This window comes from Miniopterus schreibersii (genome assembly GCF_964146895.1).
Source record: "Miniopterus schreibersii genome assembly, chromosome: 8".
Taxonomy (NCBI): Eukaryota; Metazoa; Chordata; class Mammalia; order Chiroptera; family Miniopteridae; genus Miniopterus; species Miniopterus schreibersii.
The window spans coordinates 60,499,227-60,514,347 of record NC_138109.1 but is presented as its reverse complement, the minus strand read 5'-3'; the positions used below and the strand labels follow the sequence as shown (position 1 = coordinate 60,514,347).

Below are 15,121 nucleotides of genomic sequence, written 5' to 3'. Positions count from 1 at the left end.
GAGCAGAGTGGGGTGGCAGAGCTGGAGAGTGCCCTGGCGCTCCTCAATGGGCCACGGGCCCAGTGTCCACACTTCAGCCCAGCAGCTTCCCAAGGACCCAAAGGGAGGTTTGGATCTGGAGGCATTAGGCATCAGAGAGTGGGGTCCATACGCCATTCTCCACAGTTGGCCATGGGGGAGCAGGATGGGACAGGAGATCAGGGCTCTCTGTGCACAGGGCCTGGGGTGATGCGTGACTGCAGGCTCCGCGGTGTCCACACAGCTTTCTGCTTAGACTCTGTCCCGGATGCTGCTCAAGCCCTGTAATAGAGCCATTTGTGGTCATTGCCTTTGGGTGCCACCTAAGGGACCTGGGTTCAAGCCCTTGAGAGAGAGAGAGAGAGAGAGAGAGAGAATGTCATGCAAAAATGAGAAAACTGAATAAGGCCTATAATCTAATTGACAATATCATTGCAGTGTCGATTTCTGATTTGATATTGTACTACAGTTACATAAGATGTCGCAGTTGGTAGAAGATGGGTGAAGGGCTCACAAGACTCTATGTCCTATCTTTGCAACTTTATGTCTATAATTGTTTCCAAAAGAGGGTTTGAAAAAGCAAAACAATCATATTCATCTGAATAGCAACCATAATGTTTAAAAATACAGTTTCCATTGAAAAGCATAAACTACCTACAAATTAATCTAACAAAAGATGTACTTTTAAGGAGAAAGTTGTAAAGCTTTATTGACAGAAATAAGAAAGAAAGCCTACATAAAGGAAGACATACCATATTCATGAATATTTAGAAGCCTCAAATACTGTACAGACAGTAAATCTTCCCACACTGATTATGGAGTCAATACAATTCTAATCAAGACCAGGTTTTGATTTTTAAAGAAATATGACAATTTAAAAAAATGATATGTAAATGCAAAAGGCCAAAAGTGACAAGACAAAGCTAAGCACAGTGAACAAAAGTGTTCTACCCGATATTTAAAACCATTATAAAGCTAAAGTTATTTACGTGGTATGACATTGGTGTAGCATAAAACAGGTCACTGGCAAGTATTAGACATCCTAGAAACAGATGCACAAAACATGACATATGAAACTTAATATATGAGAACAGTACCACGGCACGTCAGTAAGAAAGGAAGGGGAGACAGAATAAAAAGTTCTGAATGTCATTTAATATTTTAACAATATTACATCCTTCACTCCATGAACAGCAGGTGTCTCTCCATTTATTTGTGTCTTCTTTCATTTCTTTCATCAATGTTTACAGTTTTCAGTATGCAAGTCTTTCACCTCCTTGATAAAGTTTATTCCTTAGTTACTTTTTTTTTTTTGATGCTCTTCTGAGGAGATTGTTTTGTTAATTTCCTTTTCAGAATGGTCATTGTTAGTCTATAAAAATAGGACTGACTTTTGCAAGCTGATTGTATCTACTGCCACTGTACTGAATGTGCTTATTAGTTCCAGGGGGCGTTGTTGTTTTGTTGTCCAGGTCTTTAGGGCTTTCTACAAATAACATCATGTCATTTGCAAACAATAACGTTACTTCTTCCTTCCTGATCTGAATGTCTTTTACTCTTCTTTCTTGCCTAATTGCTTTGGCAAGGCCTTCCAGGAATATGTTGACTAGAAGGTCAAGAGTGGGAATCCTGGCCTTAGAGGAAAAGCTTTCTATTTGTCACCATTGATAAACACAAATCAAAACCACAATGAGGTATCACTTCACACCCATGAGGATGGTAATTATAAAATAATAATTGATAATAATAAGTGTTAGCCAGGAAGGGGAGAAATTGGAGCCCTGTTCATTTTTGTGGGAATGTAAAATGATGCAGCCTGCCTGGAAAATAGTATGGAGGCTCCTAAAAAAAATTAAAAATAAATGTACCATATAATCCAGCAATCCCAATCCTGGCTCTTTTATCCAAAAGAATCAAAATCAGGATCTGAAAAGATATGTGCACACCCATGTGGATTGCAGCATTATTCACAATTGCCAAGACATGGAAACATCCCAGTTGTTCATCAATAGATGAATGGATGAATAAAAAGTTGCATATATATAGTTGGAATACTATTCTGCCTGAAAAAGGAAGGAAATCCTACTATTTACAATGACGTGGATGAGCCTGGAAGACACGCTGAGCGAAATCAGTCACAGAAGGACAAATACTGCATAATTCCATTTATGTGAAGTGTATCTAAACCAGTCAAACTTATAGAAGCAAAAATAAAATAGTGGTTGTCAGGAAATGGGAGAGGAAAGCAATGGGGAGTTGTTATTCAAGGGGTGTGAAGTTAGTTACCCAAGATGATTCAGTTCAAGGCATCTGCTGTACAACATACCACGGACAACAAGGTGCTGTGCACTTGAACATTTGTCAGGAGGGTACATGTCATGTGACGTGTTCTTACAAAAAGCAAAAGCAAAGGGACACAGGGAAACTCCTAGAAGTAACGCTGTGTTTATAGCCTTGATTGAGGTCATGGCATCATTTGTGTATGCATATGTTCCGTACATGAAATATGTGTAGTTTTTGTATATCAATTATACTTCAATAAAGCTAATAAAATAAAAGTAGAGAGTTTCAGGCACCCTCTGGGAAATACAGACTTTCCCCCATGTTCTGAAATAAAAAGGAGAGAAAAAAGCAAAGAAATGGTCAGTGGCTGTTCCTCCGTCCCGCAGACCCGCCCGGAGAGCACAGGAAGCAGCAGGCCAACTGGCTCTGCCTGTCGGTTCCCCGAATTCTCCAAGAAATGTTCGGAGAGAGGGAAGACCCTGCTGCAAAAGGAAAGGCAAAGCCCCCAGACTTGGCAGAGTGACAAAGCCTGCTGTGACGGGGGACCAAAGCTTGTGTCTCCCGAAGGCGATCAGGAAAGAAATCGGATCCCAAAGCTCCGAAGAGGCCTCTGTCTGCCTCCTCCCTGTATTTCTCTGAACATCACGCCTCCCCCCCCATGGAAAGTGGCCGCCCCGGCTCGTCCAGCGGGGATCCGGCAGCAAACGGGGCGGCAAGCGGCCTGAGCAGCCCGCCGACCATAAGCAGCCAGATGGACAAGAAGCGGCCGAGCTAAAGGACAAACGGACACCCCTGCCTCCCGGCTCGCAGGGCAAAGGAAAGCGGGAAGGAGGCCCTGCAGCCCACAGGGCAGAGAGGGCACAGAGGGGTGAGAGGTGGGGGGGATGAAGGTGGGCGGCTGTCCAGTAATGAGGTGGCTGCAGTGACATCTGTTTTCTCAGGCACTTGCTTTGCTAAGAATGCAAATTCAAGTGCAGCTCAATGGTAGCTTCAGTATAAAAACTGGACAGATTTTTGTACAGCTGATAAGATTCTGTGCAGAGAAAATACTTTTTAAAAAATGCATCTTGGACTTTTTTGAGGGGACACTAAACTAATACAGTTAGATTTTAAAGTTTCTGATGTTAAGTGTTTCTAAATATTTAATGGTTTCTTTAATTTCTTGATTTGTGTATGATATATAGTAGCACAGCAAACTCATAGGCATTAGTGTCGAACAATAAATTCGGGGTTTTTTAGAATGTTGCATTTTGTTGTTTAAAAGTTCTGTAATAAAATTATGTATATTTTTTAAAAATACGGTATATACCATGTTTTTAAGACGGCTAGTGGTCAACAGTGCCGGATGCTGCAGATATCTCAAGATGAAAAACTGAAAGAATCCATTGAAGACTAGCTGTAAATGGCATGAGAGTTGATGAACATGTTCTAAAATTAAATTTTAGTGATATTTGCACATTTCAGTAAATTCACTAAAAATCCTTGAATTGTACACTTGAAATGGGTGACTTTTATTAATTTTATGGTATGTAAATTATGCCTCAATGAAGGTGCTTAATGTCTTTTTAATGTAAAAAATATTTGTAAATTCTGAGACACTTTCATATCTATATGGAAAAAATGGCACTGTGCTCATACCTTACATTATACACAAAATGGTGGTACATCTATAGGGTGTCTCCCCAAAATGCACACAAACACTTTGAATAATTATAAAGGCAGTGTTTACTAAATTGCATTTCATTTTCAAAATTGAGCTATCAGCTGTTAAAGTGTGTATATATTTTGGAAGGACACCCTGTATACAATAGAATATTACTTGTTCACAAAAAAGAATGAAATCTCGTTTTGCCAAAGCATGGATGGCCCTAAGGGTATTATGATAAGTAAAATAAGTCAGACAGAGAAAAGAGAAACACCATAGTATTTCACTTATAAGTGGAATCTAAAGAGCAAAATAAATGAACAAAATAGAAACTGGCTCATGGATACAGATGGGAAGAGTGTTGGGGGCTGGATGGACAAGGTAAAGGGATTAAGAAGTACAACTTGGGAGTCACAAAATAGTCACCTGGGTGTAAAGGACAGCATAGGGAACAGAGTCGATGGTATTGTAATAACTATGTACAGTGCCAGGTGGGTACTTGAAGCATCAGGGTGACCACTTCTTCAAGTATGTGATTGTCTAACCACTGCACTGTGTACCTGAAACTAATACAACATAATACTGATTGAAAACTGCAATTGAAAAATTAAATTTAAATAAAGAATTATCTAAGTACTTTTTCCCTATGATTTTCTCAGCAAATAGAAATACAATGCTCATCTAACTCTTGGTCCATAAAAATTTTAATAACACCTTTTTCTCCCAATATAAAATAATTCAGAAGTAAAAACAGTTTTAGTCACAGAGGTCTCATGGTGTTTAGTATCATTAAGAAGATTTCAATTTTGTTTGACACTTAAAAGGCAGATACAGAAAAATATGCACCCAAACAAAAGCATAGTTTATACTGTTTGGTGATTTAAAGCTACAATTCAAAAGAAATGATACATTTTCAATATCTATCATAAGATTCAGAAGTCCAATTTTCCGCTTGATTGAAACTCACCACTATTATAAACTTGTGCAAGTGCTTTAACCTCTCAGTGTTCTCAGTTATAAAATATGCTTAAAGCACCTGAGCCATGGCTCACAGAAAGAAAGAAGAAAGAATGACCAGTGCCCTGTGACAGCACCACAGGGAGGGCACGTCCCAAGGCACCGGTCCCTTCATAAAGGGGATCCCTGGCTCACTCACCACAAGCTCATCAGGACTCAGGGTTCGCCCTCTGGCCACCGGGCTGCGCTTCCCCCTCCAAGTGCCCAGAGCCCCGAGGGCGCGGCTGGGGCGCGTCTGGCAGCCCTTGGGGCCAGGACGGAAGTGGATCTGGGGACGGTTGGCGACCCTTGGTGGTCTCGGGGGCCCTCGGGACGCTGATGACAGCCAATAGAGACGCGTTTGGGGGACCACCTGCAGAGACAGGAGAAATGGGGAAGCGCCTCAGGGCTGTCGCCGTGGAGACCGCGGGGCGAGGTCCCGGAAAAGTGGGACTTGGACCTGCGGTCGAGGCCAAACCTGAGGCCGCCGCCGGCTGAGCACCGAGGCTCCGCGGCCGAGCCCCGGGCAGGCGGCTGCTGCGCCCCCCGGGCCCCTGCGCGCCGACGGGGCCGCGCGGACGGACGGGCAGCCGCGGGGGTGAGGCCGCCGCAGCCCGGGGGCAGCGGCGCTGGGACCCCCTCCCGCGTCCTGCCCGGGCCCGGGCCCCGCACCCAGGACGCGGAGGCCCCAGCAGCACCTGCCCCGGGGGCCGGGCTCTGCCGCCGCGTCAGCGTTTCCAAACCTGCGGAGGAGCGCGAGCGCCCTGCCCGCGGCGCTCCTGCTGCTCCGGGAAAGGGGCGCGCGCCAGACACACCTGCGGAGGCTGCGGGGGGGGGGGGGGGGGGGGGCTGGTTTCCCCTCCCTCCCCCCCTTTCCTTCTTGCCCCCTCCCCTCAGGCCCCCCTCTCTTTTTTGCTTCTTAGGTTATAGGCCTCACCTTAGCCTTTAATATGATGCCCAGCCATGAAAAAGAGCTGTAAAGTGATTTCAAATAAAACAATACGCTGGACATTTTTGTATTATAGAACCAAGAGAAGTTTATCAATCAAGTGTTAAGGGGAAAATTCTGTTTTTACCCTCATACCCTTTTCCACCCTTTTATAAAATAATTTATTTTCACCATGTAGAATTCAGAAAATATCACAAAAATAACAATACAAATAAACTACACTCCTTCTATAGAGACATCCACTGTTAATATCACAGTATATATCCTTTGCAAATAATAATATAGCTTTGTACATTTTACTTATTTCATTAATTATTCTTTATAGTATTATATTTAATAGCAACATAGCATATCATTGAACATATGTACCAAAATGGATTCAACAGTCCACTTGTGTTACACATGTAGATTTTCTCCAGTTTTTTTGACTTTATTTTTATTGTTGGCACTATTACAGATGCCCCCCCCTTTGTCTGCCTCCCTCCACCCAACTCCCACCCTACCTTCCCTCTGGCCATCACCACCCCATTGTCAGTCTACTGTAAAGGTTCTTTGCTTAACCCTTTCACCTTCTTTCATTCAGTCCCCTCCCTTCTCCTCCCCTCTGACAGCTATATTTTGAAGGTGTGAAGTTTTTTTTTTTTTATCATAAATACCTGTGTCATTACGTGAAGAGCTTTTACTGTATGGTGTGCTCATATGTTTGATGTAATTTAATGTCTTAATATTCTTATTATATTAATTTATTTTTAGATGTTAAAGCAATCTTGCATTCCTGGAATAACCCTCACTTAGTCACGGTGTATAATCCTGTAAGTATATTACTGAATATATATATACAAATTATTGAATTTGTTTGCTAATACTTTGTTAATGTTATTTCCCTCCACAGTTATAAATGGTATTGACTTACGATATTCTTTTGTGATGACATTGTCTGGCTTTGCTATCGTATACAGGCCTCATGGAATGAGTTGAGAAGTATTTCTTCCTCCTATGTTTTCTGGAAAGTTTGTGCATGGTTAGTATTATTTCTTCTAAAAACATTAGGTAAAAATTCACCAATAAAGCCATCAGAACCTGATATTTTCTTAGTGAGGGATTTTAAATTTGAAGTTCCGTGATTTTACTTCTTATATGTGTATTTGAAATTTCTATTTCCTCATGAATCAGTTTTGGTAACTGATGTCAATTCAGTAGAATTATAGATCCCTTTCTTAAGTAATAAAGCCTACTTCAGCCTTGAAACATTTAAAATTCAGTATAGAATATTTAAGAGACCCAAACCCATATAAGTATTCTTGCATTACAAATTTCTATGCATATTTGGAATTTTATGCTCTTGAACGCTGAAGAAAATTTGCCCTGCTAGGGTGGGAGAGAGAAAAGGCTTAGCTTGAAGGATTAAAGACCTGCCTTAACTCAAAGGTGAGTGTGCCTCGTTGTCTCCTGTCTCCACCACTGTTGGACTTCTCAGTTTGCACTTTGGGCTCTAAGAAGTGTGGAGGGCAGCCTGTGTGCCCTGCATCCCCCTGTGTCCCATCACCTCTACAGAGAACTGACTTGTGTCTCTTGCCCTATGGGGATGTGAATGCACATGGTGTGATACATGATGCAGACCATCACAGCCAGGAGTTGGCACCTGTGTTGATAGCCCCTGGAGGGCCGGGACTGTGAAGGGGGTTTCCTATAACCAGAGAGATGGTGCATGTGGTGAGGTTCTATGGGATTAGAGATTAGGCTAATTCTGCCCTTTGGACATTTTTGCTCAAATCTCTCAGTCATCACACTCAAAGGTGGAAATCTTTATGCAAGCACTTCACATCGAATTAAACTTCTCAGAAGCCCTCTGGAGTTAATAATGTTATTCTTGTCAGCCTTATGGATGAGTGAAATGAGGCTCAGGAGCTACTTAGGACCAAACCCAAATGTGAACTTAAGCGTGGGTGACTGAAGGTTGGGTGACTGAAGGCTCTGTTCCTTCATGCTTGGTGACTGAGGGTTCTGTTCCTTACGCACATTGCACTACATAGCAGAGGCCTGTCTCTTAGCACCTCTAGGAGGGCAGATGGTGAAACAAACTCTTGCTTCTCAGCTGCTCTGCATCCCTCAAGTGTAGACTGCTCTCAGGACACCGCCTAGATGTTTTGGAGGTCCCCACTGCAGTGCCTCAAAGGACAGCCTCTTCTGCCCTCCATGCTTGCCTGGGGCTTCTATTAACTCCTCAAATTAAACTAAATTCAATGTTTTCTGAGTGTGTTGGGTACTATGCCAGCTTCTACAATAAATGCAAAGGTAGGTAAGGAACATTCCCTGGACAGGAAGCTTGAAGTTTAGTCGAAAAAAGAGCCAATCTTGAAGTAAGTAAAAAAAGTGGTGGGAAGCATTAATAAATCAAGAAATTCTTTAAGAGGGTGCAAAAAGCTGAGGCTCAAAATGCTGTGCAGGATGGGAAGCCCTACCAAGTACACGATAATACCATTGTTAAGGATCATGTACTAAGTACTTGATATTTGCTCATTCTACTCACAAAAGTCTTCGAGGAGAAATATTGGTAGTGCTCCCATTTTTCAGATGAGAAAATTAAATGAGCGCCCAGAGGCTCTGGCTGTGCTCACGTAGCTATAGCAGTGGGCAGAGCTCACATTCAAGCCCATGTTTTTTGGCCCCCGCGTCAGCCGGATTCCCACTCTGCCCTCCCGCTGCCTACCCCTCCGTCTTCAGCCAGGTTGTGGAGCTGACTTCTTGCTGCCACCCGGCTGCTAAGGGGACAGCGTGGGTTCGGGCTCAGATGCCCCAGCCCAGGCCGCTTTCCTTCCCGGCCAGAGCTGCCCGAGTGTGACCAGCAAGAGCCCTGGGCAAAGTCTGCCTTTGGGAAGGTCTCAAGGAAAATTAAGGCTTGTTCATGTGAAGAGAGTGGAAAGGACACCCCGAAGGAGGGAAGGGCGCGCTGTGGTCAGTCAGGGAGCCGGGGATCCTGGGGAGCTGCACGAGATGGCAGAGGGGGATCAGAGCCCGCGGCCAGGGCAGGCGGCCCGGCAGAGCGTCTGCGGGTGGGAAGCCCCCCGCATTCGCAGCAATGGTGCGGTCAGGGCCGCAGTGCTGCGGACAGGGGCAAGGACAGGGAGAGGCCGGTGACCACACAGCAGCCTGACAGCACCGCGGGTCCTAGCGGTGGGGGCGGGGTGGGGACAGCGTTGAAATGAGCCCGTGAACAGGAATAAGCCCCAGGAGCGGACAGCAGAGGGAGGCTGCTTCAAGGGGCATCCTCAGGGCAGAACCTGCCGGACCTCGGGGGGCTCCAGGGAGGAGAGACCACTCAGGGGCCTGACATCTCCAGCCCGGCTGATGGGAAGGCAGTGCTGACACTGGCCAGCATGAAGAAGTCAGAGGTGATCTGGTCTGAGCTGTTTTTAAAGTTTGACTTTTGAGGCTGCTGGGTAGAGCAGTAATTTTCAACCTTTTTCACCTCATGGTACACATAAACTAATTACTAAAAGTATGTGGCAAAAACATATTGGTGCCAATCTGAAAAAAAAAGGTATAATTTTGACTCATTTGCACCGGGCAGCTATTGTAATATGTGCTGACTGTTGTCATATTTTTTTGACATCCTAAGGGAAAAGGGGTCAGTGTCCCTGACTAACTAGTAAGGTACTGCATGTTTTAAATCTTTTTGTGGCACAAACATGCCACACCGGTTGAAACTCACTTGGCTAGGGATACTGTAAGATTACCAGGAGAAGAGATGTTGAGCTCAGGAATGAGAACAGAGGGAGTCTGGGTCATCTACAGGAGCGATGACTGAAGCGAGAGTATGGAGACGTTCCCTAGGGCAGAGGTTCTCAAACTTTAATTTGCTCAAGAATCACCCGGGAGCCCGGGCACAGTTACCTGGCACATAGTAAATATGTAATAGATATCATTTCCTTCCTGAGCAGATAACATTTGCAGAGCATCTTAAGGTGTTGATCTCAAGAAATGAGCAATATAGGAATTTCTGGAAATATGGATGATATGTTAGTTGTTGTTTGCTTATTTCAAATAAAGAGCCATTTCTACCTTTCAAATCATGCCACATAGGCATTTATTTCATTTGTTCACTGTAATACTGCTCCTAACCCTAAAGTATGTGGGCTGAGTTCTGCTCAGACTCTCTTATGCAATAGTTAGGAATGCAGACTTTGGAACCAAGGAGCCTGGGTTTGCATTTTGCTACCTACAAAATGTGATCTTGGGCAATTTACCCAAGTGGCCCTGCCTGGTCTCCTCCTCTGTAAGTATAGATAATAGATTAATGCACCTCATATGGGTACTGGCATGATGTAATAACACAGCAATTGACACCTAGTACATGTTTCATAACTGTTGGTTATGTTTTACCATAGGCGTGCCTTTGGAGGTGGGAACTCATATCAAAAGGCTACAGGAAGAGGTGTTGGTGAGTCAGAAGGCCATGAGTGGTTTCTTGAGTCAAGAGGAGCAACATGCCAGCCTGTGGCACAGCAGAAGCTCAGAGTGATACCTTGTGTGAAACCCAACCAGGCTGCCATGGGTTGACAAGCAGAGGCCATTTTTGAACCTTCTGACTACCTGGTCAAGTTTCCAATTTGGGGAATTATAATGATTTATGGAAGAATTCCCCTTCCATTTTAGTGGGCCATCACTCTCTAGTCTTATTGTTGGCCAAGTGTGGACTTTGTAGAGAGGACACACTGTGCTCCTCCTGGTGGCTACGACGATCTTCCAGGAAACCTTATGGTCTGCAAAACAAGCCATCTCAGACTGACAAGAGAAAATGTCCAACAACCTGGCTTTTTGTGATGACAGTAATTCAGGTGACTGCCTGAGCTGCTGTGTTTTCCCTTGCTTAACCACTTCTTTCCCTGATTTGAGCAATTTTTTCCGTCATCTTGGGCCAACCCATGCCTTTTATCTGGTTCATCACCCTGAGCATAGTGAATGCTGACATTCAGTGAGACCTCCCCTGTGTCAGCACTGTGCTTAGCTCTTTGAGACATAACCTCATTTAATTCTTACAGCATCACTTATGAGGTTGTTATTATTACCACTTTACAGGTTAGAAAACTGAAGCTGTCTCTGTCTAGTAGGTAGGGCATGAGGAGTAATGGTTGGCAGAGAAAAGGAGAACTCTGTGAGCATCCTACCTGTCAAAGCCTCCACGTGGAGACCATGGGGCAAGCTCCCTCCTTGCACCCTCCCCATCCCCCACCCACCTAAGCCCAGGAGCCACTAGTTAGTCTTTCAAGCAGAGAAAATGTCTGGCTTTGTGAAGAGCACTTAGGGTATCTTTAGAACTCGGCTTCTGAAGAAGTTCTTCTAAGAAAACTCTTTTCTTCTTCATAGACTCCGGGCAGAGTTCATACATTCTGGCTGCTTGGAAAAGGGCTCAGGATATGGGCCAGGTCCACTGAAAGGAGCCAGGTCGATAGGGGAAGAACATGTAATAAAAATAGAATCACAGCTGTTTAAGAGCTACTCACTAGGAAGAAGACATTTTCTTATAGACCCTGGGAAACTGGGGGAGGTGTTGCAAGAGGAAGAACAGGCCCTGGAGATAAGGCAGCCTGGAGCCCAGATCACGGACGGGACCTATCTGAAGGGAGGCAGCATTCGGGGCTAATCTTCTCCAGGGCTAATCTTTGCAAGGTCAATGAAGGAAGGCAGACCCTAGGAACTCACTCTTTTTAGATTTTTGCCCACCCACTCACCCTATATGAGCTTGTTTGAAATGAAATGTCAGGGCAGTGTTTGCAGGGTGTTCCAGCTGCCGTTTTCTCAGATTGCCGGTGATCTGATTAATAAACGCACTCTGAAGATTCAACCTCGCGTCTTCTGATTTGACTCAAGCAATGGCGGGCAGCCCAGACCCTTTCGTGTCCGGTATCAAGGTGGCAACCTGGGCCTGCAGGGGAATGTGGGGGACTGGGACGAACGGGAACAACAGGACCTGCTACACAGGAGGCACTCAGCAATGCCTGGGGACCCTTCACTGGAATCTAACTATTTATGGAGAGGCAATTCAACTAGCCAACAGAAGATGTGGCCAGTGGATGAGCTGCTTCCCAGTGACCGATTGGTTCCCATGAAAGCCCTCCCTGGCACGCGACTCCCACCTGGCGCAAGGTGTTCACATGTCCCTCATTTCCTGACTCGTCTCCTGCTGTGGCACTTTTGTGGCCACCAAGTGGGCAGCTCGTGGGCACATTAGGCTCAGATGGCTGCGTTGGTGCCACAGTCCCCAGATCTGACCCAGAGGCACCCACACCCTGGACAGTGTGTGTGAGCCTCAGCTCCTGGAGCAAAAACAGCTGACTGAGTCAAGTGTGACAAGGAAAGTTGGGGTTGACTCCTGGGCCCCAGTGAGCTGTTGAAGGAGGTCAGGGAGGGCCGTGAGCTGTGTGCTTTGTCACTAAGGGGCTGTGACTGGGAGCATTCTAGGTAAAACTGAGGACCACCACCTAAAACAGGCTCAAGTGCAGGCGGTGAAGGGTGGTGCTGCCCCAGCCGCCCTGCCTGAGGCCCCCTGGGCCTTATCCTCAGGGTCTGCACAGGGCCTGCTCCAGTTCCCCCCCCCCCCACAGCTGCCAGTGGGCGTGTCCAGGGGCTGTCCCCCCTGCCCTCCCCACAGTTGTCAATGGGCACATTCAGGGGACTGGGCTTTATGAGGTACCTTGGTCTTTGTTGTTGCCGTGACACCAGGGAGGCCCTGAGGTGCTGGTGGCATCGCCCTCCTCATTTTGGCCTGTGCTGAGCAAGAGTGTGTCTGCTTCTTTGTTCGTCGGGATATCTTTGATCGCGGAGAGAAGGAGAGTGTGTTTGGCTGCACGGGAGGCAAGTGCTTCGCTTCTTACTCCTGCTCTCACCAGGGGACCAGCAGGTTTGACCACTGGGGGCCGGGACACATAGTCCAAGGCCCAGCAGGGCACAGCAAAAGAACTCTGCAACAATGTTGGGGTCTGAGTCCCATGACGGGGTTTAGAAATGTTTGCGCAGAGGTCATGGTGTCAGAAAGACGCCGATGCGTGGTGTGTGCGGTGTACATGTGTGTGATGTGTGTTTTGTGTGGGGTATGTGTATGGGGTGCTGTGTGTGTGTGTGTGTTTGGCGTATGTGAGTGGTGTGTGTTTTGTGTGGTGTATGTGTGTGGGGTGCTGTATGTGTGTGTGTGTTTGGTGTATGTGAGTGGTATGTGTTTGTGTGGTGTCTGTGATATTTGTATGGTGTAGTGTGTGTGTGTGTGTTTGGTGTGTCTGTGTGCTGTGTGGTATATGTGTGTGTGTGGTGTGTGTGAAATTGTGGGTGTGGAGTAGTGTGTGCGTGTTCACCTCCAGCAGCAATATCAAACTGTGTGTCAGGCGGGTTGGCGAAGGAGAGTGTGTCCCTGGCCCCGGCCCTGGGCCTGACCCGTTGGGCATGGCAGTGGGGGGAAGTGGGCTCTGTGAGGGAGAGTGAGCAGCTGGCATCTGCTGCTGCTGGCTGGCTGTGGAAACGTGGTGTGGCCACTGTCTTCTTTGCTGCTGTCCCAGCCCAGGGGTCCTCAGCAGCACACTCCCCTTAAGAAGCATGGAGAATTGGGGGTATGCATTGGCCGATGGGACAGCACTATGGTTGCATTTCTCTCATGTGAGCAGGGGGGTAGAGGGAAATCTGCAGTAGGACGTGGCATTTCCCAAGCAGACGGTCATCAGAAGTGGGATGGATGGGTGCCTGGAGGTGGATGGCTCTGATTGCCCGTGGAGTGACTCTCCCTCTGGTGGGGTAGGGGCTGTCCCCAGACGAGGCACTTTGTCCCCACAGGGAGACCATAGGAGCACTTTCAGGGAGCTCACTTTAATTGTGCCCTTTTCAAGCCAGAAAAAAACCAGCAAGTGTCACATTTCTTGACAGCCAGGTAGTTGGTCCCAGTTTTTTTGAACTAATCTGATCTCCCAAGAGATAAGGACTTGACCTAGATAATACACATTTTCCCTTTGGCACATATATATTTCAAAAGGAACACTTGGTTTTTATTCATGGAGATGAGTACAGACCCTGCTGAGGGGCCAGTGGCATGAGGGCTTGCAGACCCCCGGGTGGGGAGTGGTGACGCACCCCCGCTATACCTAAAAACCCATTTAGATCCCACAGCCCTGTGCGGAGCTGGGGAAGCCCAGCGCAGCGCCTGGGGGAGCTCCATGCAACCAGATAGTGCCCAGGAGAGCCCAAGGCAACAGGCTGGGGAGCCAGGCTCGGCATCTGGAAGAGCCCTGCACCATGTCATCGGTGAGAGCCCCCAGCAGTGCGTGGAGGAGCCCCAGGCAGCATCATGGGGACCGCAGAGCAGCATGAGTGAGAGCCCCATGCAAAACCCTGGGGCCCCTGGTGCTGTACCTGCGAGAGCCCCAAGGAGGGCCTGGGAGATCGAGGAGGAGTGCATGGAGGTGCCCCAGGCAGCATCATGGGGACCGCAGAGCAGCACCAGTGAGAGCCCCATGCAACACCCCAGGGCCCCTGGTGCTGTACCTGCGAGAGCCCCAAGCAGGGCCTGGGAGATCGAGGAGCAGTGCCTGGAGGTGCCCCAGGCAGCATCATGGGGACCGCAGAGCAGCACCAGTGAGAACCCCATGCAGCACCCCGGGGCCCCTGGTGCTGCACCTATGGGAGCCCCAAGCAGGGCCTGCGAGAGCCAGGAGCAGTGCCTGGAGGTGCCCCAGGCAGCATCATGGGGACCCCAGAGCAGCACCAGTGAGAGCCCCATGCAACACCACGGGGCCCCTGGTGCTGTACCTGCGAGAGCCCCAAGCAGGGCCTGGGAGATCGAGGAGCAGTGCCTGGAGGTGCCCCAGGCAGCATCATGGGGACCGCAGAGCAGCATCAGTGAGAACCCCCTGCAACACCCAGGGGAGCCTGGTGCTGTACCTGCAAGAGCCCCAAGCAGGGCCTGCGAGAGCCAGGAGCAGTGCCTGGAGATGCCCCATGAAACACCAAGGGAAGCCCAGCATGGCACGTACCAGGGCCCCATACAACATCTTCAACAGCCCTGCTCACAGCCTGGGAGAACCCGGAGCAAGCCCTCTGAGAACTTCAGACTTCAGTCACTGCCTACCTATTTCTGCCCTAAGAAACTGGCGGTAAGTGTTTGCCTGGCGCACATAGTTTTGACATTTGTCATCTTGCGGACGCTCTGCCGTCTGACCAAGGGTAACTACTGACAGTTGCACAGACTC

General features: G+C 47.4%; 1 long non-coding RNA gene across 1 annotated transcript; it reads left to right on the top strand.

Annotated features, from left to right (window-relative positions):
* Positions 1-6,659: 6,659 nt before the first annotated feature.
* Positions 6,660-11,728, top strand: LOC308560471. The gene is made up of 3 exons (XR_013999332.1): positions 6,660-6,703; positions 6,851-6,912; positions 10,280-11,728. It is a non-coding gene; the product is annotated as an uncharacterized lncRNA (long non-coding RNA).
* The last annotated feature ends 3,393 nt before the right edge of the window (positions 11,729-15,121 follow it).